The sequence below is a fragment of the Sus scrofa genome, chromosome 8, assembly GCF_000003025.6.
Source record: "Sus scrofa isolate TJ Tabasco breed Duroc chromosome 8, Sscrofa11.1, whole genome shotgun sequence".
NCBI classification, from domain to species: domain Eukaryota; kingdom Metazoa; phylum Chordata; class Mammalia; order Artiodactyla; family Suidae; genus Sus; species Sus scrofa.
This window is the reverse complement of record NC_010450.4, coordinates 100798557-100820349: the sequence shown is the minus strand read 5'-3', so window position 1 is coordinate 100820349 and position 21793 is coordinate 100798557. Positions and strand designations below refer to the sequence as shown.

Sequence of the window (21793 nt, the reverse complement as noted above, 5' to 3'; positions counted from 1 at the left end):
TACCACTGAGCCCCTGGCAGTCACCATTCTATTGTCTGTTTCTATGAGGCCAGTGTTTTTGGATATAAGTAGGTCACTTTAGATTTAGAAAGATTTCTCTCAAAAATGGGCAAAGTAAATAAAATTGAAATGCTTTATTTCTGATAATACTGCATATATGAGGTATTACTTTATTGACTAAACCAGTGTTCTTTTCTAGATATATCCAAATCAACCACATTCTACAAGTTAGGAAGTTATATTTTCTGTTATTAAAACCATGCTGAAGGCCAGATGTAGATGCTGAATAAATTAGAACTACTATTAAAAGAATCAGTCATTTTGCAAAGTCAAGCTGGCAAGCAACTGAATTGGTTTAAGTTAGTGATGCCTTTTTTTTTTTTTTTTTTTTTTGACTTCACTGATGGCATGTGGAAGCTCCCTGGGCAGGGACTGAACCTGTGCCATAGCAGTTACCTGAGATACTGTAGTGACAACACTGTATCCTTAACCTGCTGAGCTACAAAGAACTCCAGGCTTTTTTTTTTTCTGCTGTAGCTTTAATTTTGCCACACATTATATCCTTTGTTATCTGAGTTATGCCTTAATAATAACTCAGGCATTTAAGATGTTAAACATAGTTTAGTGGTGCTAGGTAACTAGATTTCATAGGAAGAATGAACTTTTATTTTTGATTCTTTAGTCGGATATTCACAAGTGGCATATTTTGAGAACTTAAAGTAGATTTTAAGTTTCATAAATTTCAAAATACTTATATATTTATATTAAATTTATCACATACTACAAACCAGTGGCATGGGTGACAGATGATGTGGAATACAATATTCTTTCTCTCAGATTTGAATACTCTCAAATGGAGAAAAGTACTCTCTGATCTATGAACTTTAAACTCGAAGGATATTTGGGGAAGAAAATGACAGTCATTACAAGATGAAAATAATTGCAGAAATGACAGTCGTAGCACAGTAATTTCTACCACACACTTACTTTTTTAAGTTTAACTTTCATTTTTCTTTGTTTTGAATCATTAAAGTAGGTAAATTCTAAGTGAAACTTTTGAAGGTCTTTAAAAGAAGGCAATTCTAAATTTTTTCTTGGCTTAGGTTTTTATTTTATTTTTTTTTTTTATTTTTTTATTTTTTTGGCTTTTGTCTTTTGTTGTTGTTGTTGTTGTTGTTGCTATTTCTTGGGCCGCTCCCGCGGCATGTGGAGGTTCCAAGGCTAGGGGTTGAATCGGAGCTGTAGCCACTGGCCTACGCCAGAGCCACAGCAACGCGGAATCCGAGCCGCATCTGCAACCTACACCACAGCTCACGGCAACGCCGGATCGTTAACCCACTGAGCAAGGGCAGGGACCGAACCCGCAACCTCATGGTTCCTAGTCGGATTCGTTAACCACTGCGCCACGACGGGAACTCCCTTGGCTTAGGTTTTTAATGTCTGGGGTTATGGGAACCCAATCAGTCAAGAGCAAAATAGAACCATTTAGAATGGACCAAACTGTGTCTGATAAAATAATTTCCAAAAAAAAAAAAGCACTGCTACATCGTATGGTAGGCAATACTACTGCTCACTCACACATGCGCCTTCCTGGAGAGCTGCCAACCTGAAGTCTTCCCTCATAGTGATAAAAAGGCGTGATTAAAAGATTTGCTGGTAGTATTGCTCATCATTAGTAATGTGTATATCCAGCAAACAGACATAAACAAAAGCAATTCTCTCATTGGCACTTTCGTCCTCCTCCAGTCTCCCTGATCCCCTTAACTTCAGAGGTGTGCTGGTCTGTCAGAGCTGGTTTTTCAGTCTGTGTAGACATTTTCAGAAGCTTGGCTTAAGTGCACACCCCCTGAGCGATTCCACTCCTCCTGACTGGCTTGGCTGAAACAAACAAGAGGCTCCCTCCAGCCTCTATCACAGTCTTCAGTTGTCTCCCCCTGAAATGTATAACCTACCTTGTGTGAGAAAAAGTATGTTTTAGTCACAAGGTAGGTGGAGTGGAGAGATGACCATAGTGAAAAGGCCAGGTCAACCGACAGTGTCAAGTGTTGCCCTCTTAGAGGTGAGCAGAAGAGAGGAATATTGTAGGAATATCCCAGAGGAAAGACCCACACAAAGGAAAATGGCTTTGTTAATATGAATAAAGAAATTGTGACTTTGGAAGGGCAAAAGTACAGCATGACTTAAAAAAAAAAAAAGACATCTGAATGAAAATGAAAGAAAAAACTGACTGAAGGAAAGAGGGAAAAAATGAAATGAACACAGGCTCAAGGAGGAATCGAGTTTACTCTCGGCTCAGAGGAGGAGGCATGTGCTAATGACCCATTCACTGTGACATGTAAAATGCTGAGTGACGCACCAGGGCACTGCTGTTAGTTACAAAAGAGAAATTATGGTACATCTTTCAGGCTCTGAAGGTCCCGCTGGAGCCTACCCTCTGTGCCAGGCTCCCTTGTGAGAGGCAGTCGGCAAACCTATTTAGAATCAGTTTTGTGCTGTGAGACCTTGGCCCTGTAGGACAAGGAATTCCTGCGCCTCCTAGGCACCCTGGAGGTGGACAGGGAAGTGGGGAGTGGCCATCAAGAACCCTTGTGTTTCTGTTTCCAGCCATATCTTCTGACACACGAGGTAACAGGGACACTTCTGAGTCCACTAAAGTCTCCATTCCTGGGGGGACCTCTAAGGGGGTTCATTACATCTCATTCTAATGAAAGCAGATTCAGTAGCTCAAAGTTCTTGCTCAGCAAGAGAATGCAACCATTCTGAGGAGAAGCTATCTATGCTCCAACATCTTCCTTTTTAGCTTCAAGAAGCTCCAAGTCTTTTCCAGAACACCATAATCCATCACATGAAACCACTGTACCCTATAATACACAGAAGTTAAAAATAAGTAATAAAGACAATACGCATGGGTTTAAGATTGGCCACATTTAATTTCAAGGCTAGTCTCTGGCACTTGCAGGGGACAATATCTATTTCCAATATCACTTTAGACCTGGGCACCTGGGGCCTTATCCTAGCTCAGTGTCCCTCCCCACCTTAGAGGGCCCTACTCTGCTGTTTCTCTGACATCTTCCCATTTGGCTTTGGCTGGGCGTATGTGGGCTCCAGGGAACATAGCCACACTCCTGGTGCCTATGCCTCCCTGTATTCTGGGTATCCTGGACCCAAAGAACAGGCCTGCCTTCAGGCAAGGACTGGACTCTTTCTCAGGGTCTGTCCTCAGAGGGTAGACAACGGTGCCATAATGCTGCCATCGAGGGAAGGAGTCAGAAGAAGGGGTTGAAAAAGAGGCAACTGAGATGGAGCGGGTGCAGTGTTGGCATACATGTGTGAAATCCCCGTGGCCTGGGACAGAGCTGGGTGTGGGAAAGACCCCTGCATGTGCACCCTGACGAACACTAGGATGGTAGGCTGGGCTTTTCCATCTAAGAAAGTTACTGTGATGTTTAAATAAGCTAGTATATGTCAAGTGCTCAGTACAGAGATTGGCAGATCATGGACATCCAGCATGTTTTTGTTCTGGAGTGGTTTCTGTTTTAAATTAAACCTGTCTTAGTTGCTTCTCAATTTCCTTGGGAAAAAAATGTATCCAGAGGCTCATAATAAAATGAAACCTCTGAGTTCCCGTGGTGGTGCAGTGGTTAACGAATCCAACTAGGAACCATGAGGTTGTGGGTTCAATCCCTGGCCTTGCTCAGTGGGTTAAGGATCCAGCGTTGCCGTGAGCTGTGGTGTAGGTTGCAGAGGCAGCTCGGATCCCGTGTTCCTGTGGCTCTGGTGTAGGCTGGCAGCTACAGCTCCAATTAGACCCCTATCCTGGGAACCTCCATATGCTGTGGGAGTGGCCCTAGAAAAGGCAAAAAGACAAAAAAAAAAAAAAAAAAAAAAAAAAAGAGAAAGAAAGAAAAAGAAACCTCTAGGAAGTTCCCATGTGGTCCAGTGGGTTAAGGATCTGGCGCTATCCCAACTGTGGCACACAGGTTGCAAGTGCAGCACCGGTTAGATCCCTGGCCCGGGAACTTCCACATGCTGCTGGTGTGGCAAAAAAGGAAGGAAGGGAGGGAGGGAGGAAGGGAGTGGGGAGAAACCTCTATAGCAACACCTAAAGATAAGACTAGTAGTCATTCAGTTGTCAGAGTGTGGGAGGAATTTACAAACAATATAAAACCTGTGGCGCAGAATGAAAGGTCACAATGGGGGTTTTGAGTCATTGATAAAAAGCATAACCCATCCTATGGAAAAAGATAAACCTGGATAAAAGGCATTACATAGATACTGCAATTAGGAATCCAAATCAATATATAAAGTAACAAATACTAGAACTATATAGCACAATGAACACATCTACAATTATAGCTGGAAGGAAATACAATTTTCCAGCTTTTGACAAATCAAGGAGGTAGTATACAGACAGAAAATTTGAAAAGGTGAATTTACAGCTAATTGTTATACTTGATGTGATTCCAACAAAGAATATACTTCTTGTTACATGTATGTGAAATACCTTCAGAAATCGAGAATAGAGAAAATCTCAGTAAGTTCTTCCCAAGTAGAAAGCACATGGGCCGTATTGTCTGATCTGATGCCATAGTAAAACTAAAAACTAAAAACTAATAACGAAAGATTAAACATATTGACTAATTGGCCTGGACATTAAATACCACATTTTCATGAAACTAAGACACCTCGATTGTCATACACATCTCAACCTGAGAGTTGTAGAATGTGTAAAAAAGTGTTTTACAATTAATTGCTTCATATAACCCAGCTTATCCCTTGAGGCATATTCATAATCTTAAATTACTTTTGTTACAAGGAAGAAAGAAAATAAAGAACGGAGTGTTTTATTCAGAAATAGTTTCTTTTTGTAGCGGAACTACCACTCCCTTTCCTCAGAGACTGTTGTTAAATGGAGCCACCACGACAGACCCTCTTGTGAGTTTCCTTAATCTTAGGAGCCCCACTATCTCTCCTTGAAATCAGATTTCTGTTGTTTATCTTTTCCTTCTTCCAACTCTGTCATTCAGGTGTGTTTCAAATGGCTAACTTCAACGAATAAACAATTTTAATATTTTAAAACGAGGCTCCTGGGCCTGGTACAGATCAGAATGGTGTGGTTAGATTGCGTCATGAACCAAGTGTTGCTTATTGCCACATGCTGACTTACCTGAGTCTCAGTCCTAACTCTATAGGATCACTAAATGATAATGTCCAGCCCAAACCAAAGGCATGGTAAAACTTAACAGTGGAACACAAATTGCAAAATCAGGAAAAAGACAAGAATGCTTCTATAACTGTTTAGCCTTATTCTGTATGACGTAGAAATGGGAAGTATAACTCACAGAAGAGGAGAACAAGTTGTTGTTATTTATGGAGAAAATATAAATATAAAATATAAGGGAATCAACTTTGAAACAGTGTAGAAAATATTCCATAAAGAGGCTAGGTAATAGTTCAATAATGAATAAATTGTGAGCTAAATGTCCCCAAGTCAATAGTTTTCCTATTTGACAGCAAAAATCAAAGGAAAGCAAACAACAACAACAAAACTAAGAAGATATAATGAAGGCAAAGATTTAATAATAATAATACATTTTAACTAGAATACTAGGAAAAAGTAAAGACTGCTTCTAGATGTAAAGACTGAATATGATAAAGTTGATAGTTATTTCCAAATTAACTTATAGATTTAACACATTTCTAATCACAAGACATAATTTCCTTTAGAAACATGAAACAAATTATTCTAAAATCTATCTGTAAGACTAAACATGTGAAAATGTTTATGAGATTTTTTTAAAAAGGATCTATCTCTTCTAAGAGAAGTGACAAAAATTAAATAGCATGGGATCGAAAGAAGAATAGACAAACAAGCCAGAATAGGGAATTCTGGAAAAGTTCCTCATCTTTATAATAAAGTTTCATTCTTTAAAAAGAAAGTCTTGGATAAAGATCAAGTTGGGTGGGAGATCAGACCAAAAATTTGGAGAAAAAGTTAGAATTTCATTCTTTTACTATAAATCATAATAAGAATTAGGTGAATTAAAACTAAAAATTTTAGAATAATTTTGAAATGAGGATGAACTTTCTAAGCATAAAACCATGTAGTAAATGCAGTGGAATAAATTATAAAGGAAAACTTTTTCAAAAAGTACAAATAAAATGGTGAAAATAATATTTACAAAAAGCATTTTCATCACAGGTTAGTTAAAAAAGCACTTTTAAAAGGGCTTTTATAAATCAGTAGGAAAACCATGATTATTCTACCAACAAAAAACTTCAACATCATTGTGATCAAAGCAATATTGATATATTTAAAAACATATGTGTATATAATATATATTTTATATATCTAAATATATTAAAATATCTAATATTTGCTATTAGCAAGATAAATACATTGCTTGTGGCAGTATACATAGATAATCCTTTTGGAAAGTGGTTATGCTTTAGGTAGCAAGATACTGCAAATGTTGATATATTTTAACTCAGTAATCTCCTCTAAAAACCAATCCCAAGGAAATAACTAGAGACGAACTAGAAAGTACATAGGCTTGTATAAACAGTGTAATCTTGGAGTTCCCGTCGTGGCGCAGTGGTTAACGAATCCGACTAGGAACCATGAGGTTGCGGGTTCGGTCCCTGCCCTTGCTCAGTGGGTTAACGATCCGGCGTTGCCGTGAGCTGTGGTGTAGGTTGCAGACGCGGCTTGGATCCTGCGTTGCTGTGCCTCTGGCGTAGGCCGGTGGCTACAGCTCCGATTCGACCCCCAGCCTGGGAACCTCCATATGCCGCGAGAGCGGCCCAAGAAATAGCAACAACAAGAACAACAACAACTAAAAGACAAAAAGACAAAAAGACAAAAAAAAAAAAAAAAAACAGTGTAATCTTCTAATAGAAATTTTTACATTTATTAATGCATGTACACATATGTATATAATAAAGCCCTATAACAGTAATTCTTTATAGATGTTAAGATTTTAAGTGTATTTTTCAAAGTTTACATAACCAGCATGTATTACTTTTGTAATTGGAAAAGCAATTGAACATTATATCTGGAAGTTAAAAGTATTCTCTTTCCTTTCCATGTCATCTTAGAGTTGTGAATCAGTGATCTGGTCTCTTTTTCTGGTCTCCTTTTATCTCCCAAGACTCACTTTACATTTTCTCAAAAGTCCTATAGCTCTTTAGTAAGGAAAAATAAATGATATTCTTGAAATTATGAATTTTTGCTTTAACTTCTTTATGTAATATGATCATCAAGCCTTCCCAATATCAGTTTGATATTGTATCTTCAGCTAAACAATTGATCCCAGGGGTAACAGTACTGAGGTGAGATTATTTCGGCAAACATCCCAAGGTAAAATTAGATACTGCTGTGAGAATATTTTTAAAGGTAATTTACACAAAGTCTTTCCCTTGATTTTTGAATTCCAATAATTGCAGCAGAGGGGAAGATTTCCAAAATTCAGCTTAAGGTCAAGTCCATTTCTCACTTTATTCAGTCTTCTTCATTATGGTTGATATCCACATATTCTGAATATCACATGTGGTTTAAAAAAAATCCTGATGGCAACTGTGACCTTAAAGTTGATCTTTAATAAAGAATATTTTCAGCAATGACAGACTCTTGGATTTCACTAAGAATAAGGAGCAATTTCGATTATTAAACTCATGAGATGTGAACGTGGTAACGCATGTTCCAGGCTAAATTCATCAGACTTTGTGGGCGATGCTTCAGTTTATGGAATCTCTCTCAGGCTGAGATAGGGGGTCCCTAGGAGCTAACATAGGTATTTATGAGGGTCCTCAAATTTATTTGTAATTTCAAATAACTTAATGGAAGCATACCTTTTCCCATGGGGAGGGTTGCTTTTTTCTTTTTCTTTTTTTTTCCTGCTTTATGGTTGAAGCTCAATTTTTAACCCAGGAAATCTTGTACTAGTTAGATGCTGTGGCAGGTGTGTATAACTTTGACTAATAAAAGATTACATAGGACAGCGTTTGAGTTTGACAGACAATTTCAAAACCTGTGGTCACTGGATGGAAGTGCAGTTTGTTCCTGCTAATTCAGCCATTGCCCCATGTCTCACCACAGAGGTCAGGATAGTTCTTCACTTGAAGGGTTTTAGGTTCGATGTGGTAGAATTGACTCATATGCTTTCCATAAACAAATGTGCAAGAACTGTAGCAAACAATTTGTGTGCAGATGAACCTCCTTTAATATATACCTAATATGTTAAAATCTGAATCTACATAGCAGATACACTTTTCTTGGACTGTACACATAAAGACCTCTAGAATTTATTTGTTCCTCCAAGAATTCCTTGTGTCGTGAATAAATCTATGTTGGTTTGGCTTATTTTGGGAGACCCATTAATGAGCTCATATGTCTCAGTCTTAGTGGCACCAATGAAGGCATACATTTTTGAAGCTGGAGGGTACATGGGTCCTTCTCTGAATAATGCTGTGAGTTCAATGGAGAATCAACTTTTGGTGAATGATTCAGAAATCTTCAGGAGGTGTTGGTGAGTCTTAAAGCATCTTGAGACAGACTTCCTCCTCTGGCTGCCTCTTAATTTTACTTTGGTCTTAGATGCTCTGATCTACTACTTTTGAATATACAGATTGAAAATAGAAAAAAATTACTCATCTATCATCAATTACGTGGAAGAAAAATGAGACAATTTTCAGATAGAAATGGGATTGATATGAATTAAATTTTTTGAAAAAATTAAATGAATTTGAATACAGCATAATCAAAGTTTCTAATCATTATGTCATTTTCCCCATCAACTCCATTCTTACTTTTCTTCCCATGATAAAGAACAAACCCTTAGAAATGACAAATAAGTAAAAGAGAAAAAAATTTTTCCAAGTGAGTTTTTGCTTATTTGCTGTTATTGTTGAGCCTTGTTTCCAATAGTTGCTTTTTTGAGCTTTTAGGGAAATTATTGAAACACATCACTTTTCTCTTGACCCTATCTAAAATTGTACATGTGTGTGTGTGGGTGTGCGCGCGTGTGTGAAAAATGTTCCTAGGATCAGCTCTATTTGCATTGGTATTTCCAGTGGAAATGTCAAGTGTGACCTTTTTCTTGTTTGGGTGTCTAATCCTATTTTAAAGCCCTGTCACGCCCCTGCTGAGGGTCAGTGCCCTTGTGAATAGAACTTCTGCACCTGCTCCCCCTTTCTTCTCCTCTTCTTCCCCTCTGCATGGAACTGGAGGATGTTCCAGATGGCAAACAAAACAATAGTATGCTTCAATGACTGCAGTGTCAGAAAATAACTCCAGACTTGGGAACTTGGTAGACTAAGTTTTGCAACCATGAGAAAATAAACATGAAAATCAGCAAACCCAAAAAGAGGAAAAGAAAAAATGTGCAGGAACATTGAATTCCTCTGCTGCAAATATCAGGGCTAATATATCCTTGACCTTTTTAATCGATTACATAGAGGCTCTGATAAAAGCTCAGCTCTTGCAAATACAGGATGCTAAAATCAGGGTCATTAACATTTCACCTGTAGGGAAAAACATTATCAATGTGAAAGAACTGTGGGAAATATAACTTATTTAATTATGCTTAGGAGAGCTGAGTTAATATAAATGATTTGATTAGTAAAAGGATTGTATCTTCAGGCTTAAGAACATGTAGAGAGAGTGTTCTATAAAAACTAGTTCTTTTTAACAGAGCTTGGGTTAAATTATAATTTGCCATTACAGGAATTTGTAGGGAATAAACAAAGAATTTCTTATTGGATCCTCACCAAGTTGAATGTGTAATTTGCCATTATACTGCATTTGTTTTAAAATCAACCAGGAGAAGAAAAGCTGAGATCCCATGGAAACACTGCTGAAACAATAATGTTTGATGTCAACAGTTTTTCTTGAAAACACCTTCACCACAAAATGTCCAAGTAAACCGTATTAATGTTCATACTATTTTTTCCCTAAAATCCTGTGAATTTCCACTTTTTTCCTTGTAAAATTAAACTTTAAAAGTGTTCTCCAAGCTTGTAATACAAATACATTTTATCTTTCATTTTGCGCTATGCTCCCCCGTCCCGTGTAGGATGCGGCTTTTCAGGAAACGTATCTCTATCCTTCCATCACCCCCTTACCTCCTGACCCTGGGACAGAGCACTAGCTGGTGTCCTTGCCTGCAGCCTCTTATCTCCTCCCATTGCATCCCACAGGCCACCACAAGGATCATCTTCCTAAAGGGGCTCATGACACTCTTCCTCAAATACCTCCAAACCCAAGAAATATAGTAAGGTAATCGATTTCACAAGGAGTAAGCAAACTAGTTAAAAGGTGAGGGATAGAGACGGAGAGTGCCAGGGCTCAGAATGCTTCGGAGGTCACGGGAAGTGGGAATGATCTTAGAACTGGGGGGGAGGTGGGCTTGAAACAAGCTTTGAAGAAATGGGGAGTATTTGGCTAGAGGAAAAGTGGTGAGGGGACAGTGTCCAGAGACACAAGAGGGTGTTGGAAAGGGGCCGGTACAGCACGCGCACCAGCAAGGAGAGTTGTGGAAGGTGACTCTACAGAACAGGGTAGGCCCTGATGAGCAGACTGTAAGTATTTGTCTTTAGGTTCAGGGAAGCTCTGGAAGATGCTTGGGCAGGGCAGTGACATTGCCATGTGAGAAGACTTCTTTGCAGAAAATGCACAGGCCAGATTGGGTTGGGGGGAATATTTGAGGCAGAGAAACTGGTTAGGACACAGTTGCTGTGATCTAGGTGTGTCTAAGGCCCTGACCAGGTGAGAAAGGAGGCAGATATGAGAGATGACAGCAAGGAAGTACTTACAGGATTTGGAAATTAAATGGTAATGAGGGCACAGACTGAAAAATGACTCTAAGATTTCAAGTTTCATGAACAGGAGAAACACAGCAGCCAGGAGAAGAATCTGAGGTTTTGTGTGCCTGTAATGAGTTTTTTTTTAGATGTGTTATTTGAAACGACTGCAATTCTTTTCACTAGGTGGTTTGGAATACAGAATTTGGGTTCCAGAGAGAGCCCTGGCTAGAGATGCAGATTTGGGAACTATATTGAGTGCTAATTGAAGCCTTGGGAATGAATAGGATCACTCCATAACGACTAGATTTTGGCAAGTACTCACTTTCTGAGATGGGAAAGACAAGGAGAAGGTAAGGTAAGAGATCAGAGGTAGGCGGGACCCAGGTGAACATTGTCTTATTAAGGAAAAAAAGGAGACAGTGGCAGAAAAGACAGTGGCCCAGGAAAAGACCAAAATAATAATAATAATAATAATCATCATCATCATCAGAGAGATTCAGCACAAAGGAAAGGACACCTGAGAATAGACCAGTGCATTTGTCAACTGTCAACTGGAAGACCATAGTTGGCTTTTGAAAGCGTAGAGTTAGAAGCCATGTTGTGAATGACTTAGGAGAGAGCAGAGAAGCAATCATGAAAACTCATGAGCTTTGGTGGTAAATGGAAGGAGAAGGGGGCTGGATAGGGCCCCCAGCTCATGTGGAGGTGACTGGAGGGGACAGGCATATTGCCATTTGAAGTCAGAAAATTGAAAGCCACAAAAAGAGAAGGACTGGAGGCATCCAAGAAAGCAGCATGGAATTGAGAAAGGTGGTATGGATGGATGACTGTTTCCTGTATCTGAGTGACTGAATGAATGTGGTGTGACCCTGGGTACATGCAAGGTTCGAAGTGACTACTGAAGTTTGCCCCTGCAGGGGTGTGTGTGTGTGGAGGAGTTAGGGATGGATGTCACTGCTCAATATGTCAGAGTGGAATGTTCAGTGGCGAGAGGGCGGGCTGTCTAAGCATGGAAAGGGTAGGTGGGAGTTCCCATCATGGCTCAGCAGAAATGAATCTGACTAGCATCCATGAGGACGCAGGTTCAATCTCCGACCTTGCTCAGTGGATTAAGGATCCTGTGTTGCCGTGAGCTGTGGTGTAGTTTGCAGACGTGGCTCAGATCAGCGGCTATAGGTCAAATTCGACCCCTAGCCTGCGAACCTCCATATGCCTCGGGTGTGGCCCTAAAAAGACGAAAAAAGAAAAAGAAAAAAAAAAAAAGGGTAAAGTGTTCATTTCTGCCCACAGGTGCTGGTTCCCAGTGCTTTGGGGCACTGGTGAAACTGTGGTGATCTTAAACTGTATTCAGAATCCCAGTGAGGAGACCCTAGAAGGCCAAAGTTTCACTTTGAGCCAGTTTTGCTTTTGGTGTGATATGATGGAAGGACAGAAAATCACGTTGCATTGCTGGCTGGTTTTTTGTTTGCTCTTCGTTTCATTGCTGTTGCTGCTGTTGGTCTCTTAAGTTCCTGTTCTTCTGCAGGCAGACCTCATGATGTTGTCATCATGTTTGTGTCTCCCCCACAGCTAACTCCTCAAGGGCAGTGCCTAGGTCTTTTATCTCCAAATCATTGGTACCTTGAATGGTCTTGGCACAAAATAAGCAACAGTAATGCCTGTGAAATAAATTAGGGGGCAGTGGAGGGGTCAGCTCTAGATAAGAGAGAAATGTCTTCTTCCAGGGCAGAAGGGAAAGGAAAGGAACATAGAGACAGAATTTTGAATGTTTAAATCAAAGGAAGAGACCATTCGTGCAAGATGATTTTCATTCCCTCGGTAAAGTGGTACCCAAGAGGGTTTTCTTTTTTTTTCTTTTCTTTTTTTTTTTTTTTTTGTCTTTTTGCTCTTTCTTTGGGCCGCTCTGGCGGCATATGGAGGTTCCCAGGCTAGGGGTCTAATCGGAGCTGTAGCCACTGGCCTACGCCAGAGCCACAGCAATGCAGGATCCGAGCCACGTCTGCAACCTACACCACAGCTCACATCAACGCCGGATCGTTAACCCACTGAGCAAGGGCAGGGACCGAACCCTCAACCTCATGGTTCCCAGTCGGATTCGTTAACCACTGTGCCACGACGGGAACTCCCCCAAGAGGGTTTTCTGAGTGGGAGAGATGGCAGGGCCTGAAGAGAGCCACTGGCTGTCTTCTGTGATCAAGGTACTGTGCAGGCACTTTACATGCACTTTCTTTTAAACTCCACAGCAGCACTATAACATCATTATTCGCCCCATTTTGCTGATAAGAAAATTAAGGCTTAAATAGTAACACACTTACTTATAAGCTCATGTTGAAATCCAAATCTCTCATTTGCAAAACCCCATTATTGGAGCAGTTTTGGAAAGTGTGAAAAGGATTCAAAAGATGAAGAGAAATATTACTGAGCAGCAGCAAGGGTCTAGCAAGGGTGAATGAACTTGAACTTGCTTACAGTCAAGGCAGAGAAATTCCACGATTGAGAAAAATAGAGGAAGTGGGAAGCTGTGGAAATCCAGGCTTTGTACCTGGTGTGGTAGAGGAAGGTTAGGTGAGGAGGCTATGACTAAGGACAGTGTTGAATTCATTAATCATTTCAGGTCATTAAATCTAGTCCCTTTAACAAGACTGGAAGCCTCTGGCATGTTGTCTCATTGTGTCTTGAGAAGATTTAAGAACTGATTCACAATGCAGTAACTGCTTGTGGCCTCATCAACATAAAACAATGTGGAAACTGAGATTAAAATGTGTGCTAAATAAATCCAACATTGTTTTATAGCTGTGTGCTTTGCCTATTAAGATGCTATTAATCCAAACAGTGATTTTAATAATAATAACAATAATAATCACGACAATAAAGCTCTTTGTGAAGGTAAATCTGGCTGAATGGACATGTCTGGATCAGACTAACTATGAAATCAAAGAGCCCATCTTTGGTGAAACAAGACTTTGGCAGATGTGTTCCTTTACCTTGTGTTGTGTCGCTCTAGGCAAGAAGATAATGATAAAGAATATTTTTGAAAACTTATTTGTTCTAGGCAGCGTTCTAAGTACCTCATATCCACTTGTTGATTTAATCTTCATAATGACTCTGGAGGTAAGTATTATGATTCTCATTTTACAGATAAGGAAACAGAGGCCCCAGAAGTTAAGAGCCCAAGAGTACACAGCAAATCTGTAGCACATTTAGAACTTGAACTTGATGGTTGCTCCCAAGTCCACATTCCTCACTACTTTGCCATTCTTCAAATTATGACATTTTCTATTTTATGGTACAAGCAGCTTCTTTGTGTTTGATGAGAAACATGAGTAACCTCTGACAAATGTGAAGTGCGTCCTTCCTTAGCAGTTGGATAAATTCCCTTTTATCCAGCACCTGTTCTGTCAATTGTGTTCAGAAGGAAATCCTCTTTCTTACTCATTTGTGTGACATTTGTATCTCAGTGATTCTTTGGCAAAAATGTTCAAACCTAAAGAAAAGGATGCCTTCTTGTTTTTCTCCATAAATAACAGCAAGACTGAGTCTGTGAATTGTCAGATTTATTGTTTCTCTCAGTTTCGACCAGTTTGCATGCATTTGGCTTTAGAAATGGTATTTGAGAAATCTTTAAAGAAAGGAAGTTAATCTGATGACCATTGTGAAGTAATTCTTTTAAAATCAATTATTTTCTCAGCTTTATTGAGAGACAATTAGCCTAATATTGTGTAAGTTTAAGGGGTTCAACATGATGATTTCCTACACATCTATATTGCAAAATAATTCACACTGTAAGATTAACATGCCCGTTTCCTCACATACGTACAATTTTGTGTGTATGTGGTGAGAATATTTAAGATTTACTCTCCCAGCAACTTTCAAGTGTGTTGTACAGAATTGTTAACCCTAGTCGCCATGCTGAATATTATATCCCCAAGACTTATTCATCTTATAACTGGAAGTTAGTACCCTTTGATCAAAAGGTAATTTTTTATCAGAAGAATAGTGACGTCTGTCATGTTTATTAGGATTTCAATTGGGGGGAATCATACATTTGGATTGTTTTTATATTTATATGCCCCAGAGATAGATCACATGTTGTAGTTCTGAAGGAGAGGATTTGGCTTATGTTTATTTGCTTAGAGCAATAGGTAGAAATCAAGGAATGACTCTTTTGGCTTTTTCCAATCCTAATCCTAAATATATTACTCAAAGATGACAAAGAGAAATTTACATTAGGTTTTGAACATTAATATGAAGTGTGTATTTTATCATCATGGTCTGTCAAAGTATACCTTTCTAGACTAGACAGTGGGATGCATAATATTAATAAAAATGTATGTTAAAGAATAGTTCTCAAACTATTTTAAAGCTATTGTTTAAACTCTTATCAAATGCTCTTAAATATCTCATTCAGTGTTAGAAATTCAGGTTGAGATTTATTTAAGGAAACTGTGATTTGAGTTGCTCATACTGCCTTCCAGGATGATTAATACATACATAACAAACTTATTTCTAGGCGGCATTTGCTTGTCGAGTTTTCAAAGCAGAGCATTATATCTGACATAAGTAAAAGGATTTTGTCACAGCTGTTCTCTGGTGAAGAATTTGTAGAACACATAAAATCAAATTCTGTTGGCCAGATCATTGCCCAACAGAAAAGTATCTTGATAAAATTTCTTTTAAAATTTCTTGTTTGGAGTTCTCGTGGTGGCTCAGTGGTTAATGAATCTGACTAGGAACCATGAGGATGCGGGTTTGATCCCTGGCCTCACTCTGTGCGTTAAGGATCCGGTGTTGCTGTGAGCTATGGTGTAGGTCACAGATGTGGCTCTGATCTGGCATTGCTGTGACTCTGGCGCACAGGCCGGTGGCTACAGCTCTGATTAGAACCCTACCCTGGGAACCTCCATATGCCACGGGTGCGGCCCTAAAAAAAAAAAATTCTTGTTTGGCTTAATGTGTATTGCTAAAGTTATCCCCTTCTAAGAAGAATGGTCTAAGACAGATCCTCTTAACAATACAAATGTGCCCACGCCCAGTGTGCCCATGTGTGCAAATGTGTTTCTATACTTCTAATAGGTCCATGTGCACAAGCAGAAGTCTCTCATTTTGCATCATTAACACATACATTTGCTTATGTATGTGCAACCTTAAAGTATGATTCATAACATCTGCATGCTCAAAATTTGTCATAAGCAATGTTAAGTTGTACACATATTTAAAATTTTTTCAAAAATTTCTAAAAACACAAAATGTTTGACAAATAGTGCTGAGTAATTGATAAAGTAAACATTGAGTTGCCTGACAAGTAGGATTCCTCCACCCCAAGTTTCTTAATTTTATACTAGAATGATTTTAAACACATGTGGTTATAAGCTTATCAGATTTCCAAAAATGAACCTTCTATAAAAATCACACTGGGCCCCTCAGCTATGTTTTCTTTCATTATTTATAGACAAATCAAAAACAAATGTTCTTTAAGAAAAAGTACAATGAACTGAAACCATCTGTCAGGGTGCCCTTTTTTCCTGAATTCATCTGTAATACAGACATGTAGTAAACCAGAGCCTAAGTCTCATGAAATTATACCATATTTAATGGTAGTTTTAATGTCAATTCAGAGACAAAAAAAGTGTTAATGTCTGTTGCAACAAGACCTAAATGGCTTATTTAATTCAGTGAATGTTATGATTAAATAAACCAGTGACATGGGGCAAATGCAAATATTTTCATTTTGGAGGTCTTAATTTCAAGTATATTTAAAAAAGTAGACAGTTTTCAAAAACCCACTTGAAGAAATCGAATGACTATTATAAAAATGCTTCTGGATATTTTCCTCCCATAGCTATCGTAGGCTATTGATTAGCCTACTGCTATTGAATGTTTGATCATAAAATAAGATCACAGAAAATGCGGTGAATGAAAAGTCTCAGAAAATATATGATTAAGATGTTGGCTTGCTTACTTGTTCTAGACATAAAAAATTCTTTTATGTAATAAAAACATTTCACTTCATTAAGAACAAGCCTATTAAATTAACACGAGATTATTTTTAAATTGAACATTTTGTCTATTAAGACGCTGGGTTTTTTTTTTTTATTTGTTTTTGTTTTGTTTCTAATTAAATGGTGTCACCCTTTCTAAATGTGATACCTTGAGAAGGACATAACATCATTTATATAAAATTCCTGCCAGGAAGGAACAATGTATAAGTTTAATCCTGAGGAAACATCAGACAGCTCTAAATGAGGACCACTCTATTTTTAAAAAACAGAATGAATTCTTTAAAAATGTCTATGTCCTAAAAGGCAAAGAAAGGCCAAAGGAATTTTCAAAATCAAATGACACTAAAGGAATATGAAAACAAGACTTGATCTTAGACTGGATTCAGTTCTGAAGGAAAAAAAAATGTTATCAAAGACATTTTGGAGGCAAGGGACAAATTTGGAATACAGATGATAGATTACCTAGAAGTACTGCATTAATGCTAAATTTACCAATACCAATGTTGATAACTATACTGTGGTTATTCTTAGGAAACACATTCTGAAGCATATAGGGTAAAGGGCCATGATGTATGCAGCTTAGTCTCAAACGGTTCAGAACGATGGAGAAAATGAGGCTAAATGTTAACAATAGGAGAATCTGGGTAAAGGGCATAGGGTGCTCTTTGTACTACTGCAACTTCTTTGTAAGTATAAATTTATTTCCAAATAAAATTTAAACATTAAAATTAAACAATTACCTTATGTGGAAAAGAATGATTTCTGGGGAACATGAATTCTTTTCTAGATAAATGTTATTGAGGAAATACTATGCCTGCAACCACTAGGTGTTATCAAACATTGGTTGAATGAATCTGGGACTCAAAGAAGAATACAATTGGCATGATTGAATTAATACAGATTTTGGTCTCAGATTCCATGGTAACTAACATGAAAGAATAAGCAGCATCCATTGACTCAGTCTTTTAGTGACCAAAGATCTTATTGTACTGTATCACTCCTTTTGTTGTGCGGTGAGTTTCAAAGGACCTTTCTTTATCATTTCACTCAGCTGATCATCAGGTTCTGAAGGTGTCTAGTAGTCCTCAAATTTCTCTCCAGCAGATGTGTATAGATCTTTTTTTTCATATGGCTACATCTTCTTTACAATTTTATAAAAAGGGTTTTGCTTACGATACATTTCATGAGAGCCAATTTTGGGTATTTTTAATTACATTGGATTTGCCACTTGAGAAACCCAAAAGTCCTTCTCCTGGAAAACTATCGTAGAGAGAATTGTCCCCATTCAAGATATAGGAAGCAAAGGGCCACTCTACCTAGCTTCCTGATCTTTGTATCACCAACTGTTCCGTGCTCAGCTCTCTCCTCCCATTTCTTTCCTATTACTTTTTTTCTTGTTTGTGGTAGAATCATGTTAAAAATACAGAATATTAAAAATATATTTTATGCATTCTATAAAATCAGCTTGTAATTAATGATGAAAGGACTACAGAATGGGGAAACATTATTGGCTTTGCCCATGTGATTTAATTTTTTTACATGATTGGATGGGCAGACTAATGATGTAGTTTCTCCTAAAACTTCCTACACAAAATGTGGTCTACAGATAGCAGTTCCAGCATTACCAGGACCTTTTTAGAGATGCAAAATCTCAGACCCCAGCCCAGATGTATTACATAGGAATCTACAGTTTAGCAAGAATCCCAGATCTCCCATACGAAGGAATGCTGATACAACTTCAAAGATATTCCTTAAAAAAATGTTCCTAAAGAACCTAGAAGATCCAATGACCCGCATTACTATTAGCTGTCTCAATGCAGGGACTACTTTAGGAAGATTAAAAATAATAGCTGTTGTATCTCCTTCATAGAACCTCTTTTTTTTTTTTCTAATTGTTTACTATCATTTTTTCCCCCTAAGACTTCACAGTCTTTTTAGTTCGTTTTTTCCTCATAAATCAGTTTTATTGCTCATCCTAATCTTGATGATTTTTTTTCCTAGACAAAATTATCTTGAATGTTTTTTCATTACCTGCCCATTTAAGGACTCAATGATATTTCTTTTCCATTGTAGCCAGAAAATATTTGCTATAAGATCGAAACCCTTTGAAATTCATTGGATTATATACTATGGCTCGGCATTTGGTCTCTCTGGGTGACCATTGTATATGCTCTGGAAAACAGTAGTGTATTCAGCAGTTGTGGGATAATAGAGTTCAGCAAATGTTAATTAGGTTAATGCCATTGATTGTGTCATTTAGATAATCTATATCCATCATGATTTTGTTTATATTTGTTCTATCAAGTACACTAAAAGAAGAGTATTAAAATCTCTGACTATGTGGATAGTTTTGTTTTTCCTTTTGAGGCTGTCGGTTTTTGCTTCATGAGTTTTGATGTTCTATTATTAGGTACATACATATTTAGGATTGTTGTGTCATTTAACAAACTTATATAATATCCTGCTTTATTTCATATAATACTCTTTTTCTTGAAGTTTACTCTGTCTGATATTAACATAGCCACCCTAGACTTTCTTAGATTCACTATTTACATGATTTTTAAATTGCCTTTTATATCCAAGTTACTTATTTCTTTATTTTTAATATGTATATAGCTAGATTTTACATTTTTATCTGATCTGACAATGTTTGCTTTTAAATTAGAGTATGTACATTTAATATGATTATTGACATGGTTATAAAGACTTTAGATTCTGTTATCTTCCTGTAAGGAATGTTAATTCTTGTTTTTTGTTTTTTTTGCTTTTTAGGGCTGCACATGTGGCATATGGAAGTTCCCAGGCTATGGGTCGAATTAGAGCTGCAGCTGCTGGCCTATGCCACAGCCACAGCAATGCAGGATCCGAGCCACCTCTGTGACCTACATCACAGCTCAGGGCAATGCTGGATCCTTTAACCCACCGAATGAGGCAAGGGATCAAACCCACATCCTCATGGATACTAGTTGGGTTTGTTACATGCTAAGTCACAATGGGATTCCAAGAATGTTAATTCTTGAGTTTGCCGGCAGTTCAGTGTTGGCCAATTACCTTGCATTTGTATCTTTGGAAAGCTTAAAGTACACGTGAAGCGCTTCTAATTTGGTGAAACTGAATCCCTACACTCTGTCTTCCCTATAGATCTTGCCTGGGCTAAATTTTATGTTGGCTAGGGCCAGTTTATAGTAGGTCCTACTAAGACAGGAACTCCCATTGCCTCAGATGAATTCCAAGGGTGTTCATAGGGTGTTAATTAGCTCTCTCCATTCTAGTAGGAGGCTTTAACATCTCCCATCAACTTTTCAACTGCTAGTATCTTTATGTTCTCTGTTTTAGCAGCTGGTATCTGGAAGCCTTGAGTGAGGTCACTCACTCATCCTGTGTGTGGACCACACAACCTTCAAACACAGACTCATTGGAGTCACCCACACAGACTTCCAGAGCCCTCATTCTGCACAGATCCCTCCTCTCTAGTTGCCTTCGCCTGAAAATCCCAGCCACTCTAGCTTCCCTGACTCTCTGATATCTGCACACTCAGCGTAGCCAAAATACCACACTCTTCTTGGACTCTTTCTCTTCACCTCAGGGAGGAAATTTTGAATTCTCTCAGAGATTACTGTTTTTTTACCGCCTGTTAACCATTTCCTGGAAACATTTATTTTGTTCAATTTTTATAATTGTTTTGGAGAGAGGAAGGGCTATTTTGGTTCTACTTATTCCACTATGGCTGAAAGCTCGTCTAGTTTTTATATTGAGGAAGAGGAGAGAAAAACTCCTTACCCTGTTATTTAAGGATGAGTGACCAAAATAATGGCAGAACTTTGCTGATTAAAGCCCATGTTTGGTGTCTAAAGTGTAATAATTATAAGGTAATAGAAAAAACAGCTTCCTATTATTAAAATGTGCACTCCATTTAGGATTTGGACTTTTTAAAATTATTTTTTAAGTATGTTGTTCTAATAAAAGTAGTGTTCTCTCTAGGTTATTTTTACTGGTGCCCTCATTGTCTTAAAATATTAATAAATAAAATATTAAATATTTTAAATTAAACATGATCATTTCAATTTACTGATACCAAGGAAAAATACCACGCTTTTGGAACTCTCATAGAGGTGTTAGAGGGTAAGGAGAATGGCTAGCAATTTGCATATGTTTTCCTTGTGATCCTATCAATGGTTCTCTAAAGGCTAAGCTCATTCTTTTATGAATAAAGGAGTTCTGTAATTGAATATATATATATTGCATAATGTTTGCAATTGAGTAAGATTAAGGACTTCTAATGCCAAAGTACCTAAGGACCTCTCATCAAATTATCTTTCCATTGTTTCAGGGAAGATATGCAGCCTCACCGTGAAAATGGGTCTGTTTTAGAATTCAGCTCCCCTTTCCCCTACTTCCGGGATTTTCATATTTCTAAGGAGAACTGAAAACCTGGTGTGAGTAACTGGTATCAGACCTAGGAAGAAGAGGGCTGAATCTTCGTAAATTACCGCCTAACTTTGATTTCTGACAACTGGGTTTGGATTAAGACTAATTGCCTAAGAGTCCCTGCAGAGACTGATCAGTAAAGGACTCTTTAAAAGGCTGGCTTTATTTAAGTCTTTTAGGGTAAAGCAGGTGTTGTGAATGAGCTGCTTAAAAAAGTTTTTCACCTCACCGGTTGTCAAAGTTATGCATATTAAAATAGCAATGGGAAGAATTCCCATTTTGGTTTGGATGTGTCTTTGTGAGGATGTGGGTTAGATCCCTGGCCTCACTCAGTCGGTTAAGGATTGGGCTTTGGCATAGGTCGTAGATCTGGTGTTGCCTTGGTTGTGATATAAGCCTCAGCTGCAGCTCTGATTCGATCTCTGGCCAGGAAACTTTCATGTGCCACAGGTGTGGCCGTAAAAAGAGAAAAAAAAAAAAAAAAAAAAGCAACGGGGTACTGTTTTCTTTCTAAACATAAGGACAAAGAGGTTTTGCTTGCTGGTCTCAGAGCAACTGAGGGT

At 38.1% G+C, this 21793-nt stretch overlaps 1 protein-coding gene across 4 annotated transcripts in view; it reads left to right on the top strand.

Moving 5' to 3' along the window:
- Positions 1-21793, top strand: part of SPRY1 (sprouty RTK signaling antagonist 1) — a 414305-nt gene that overhangs the window by 43431 nt on the left and 349081 nt on the right. The window lies entirely within an intron of this gene.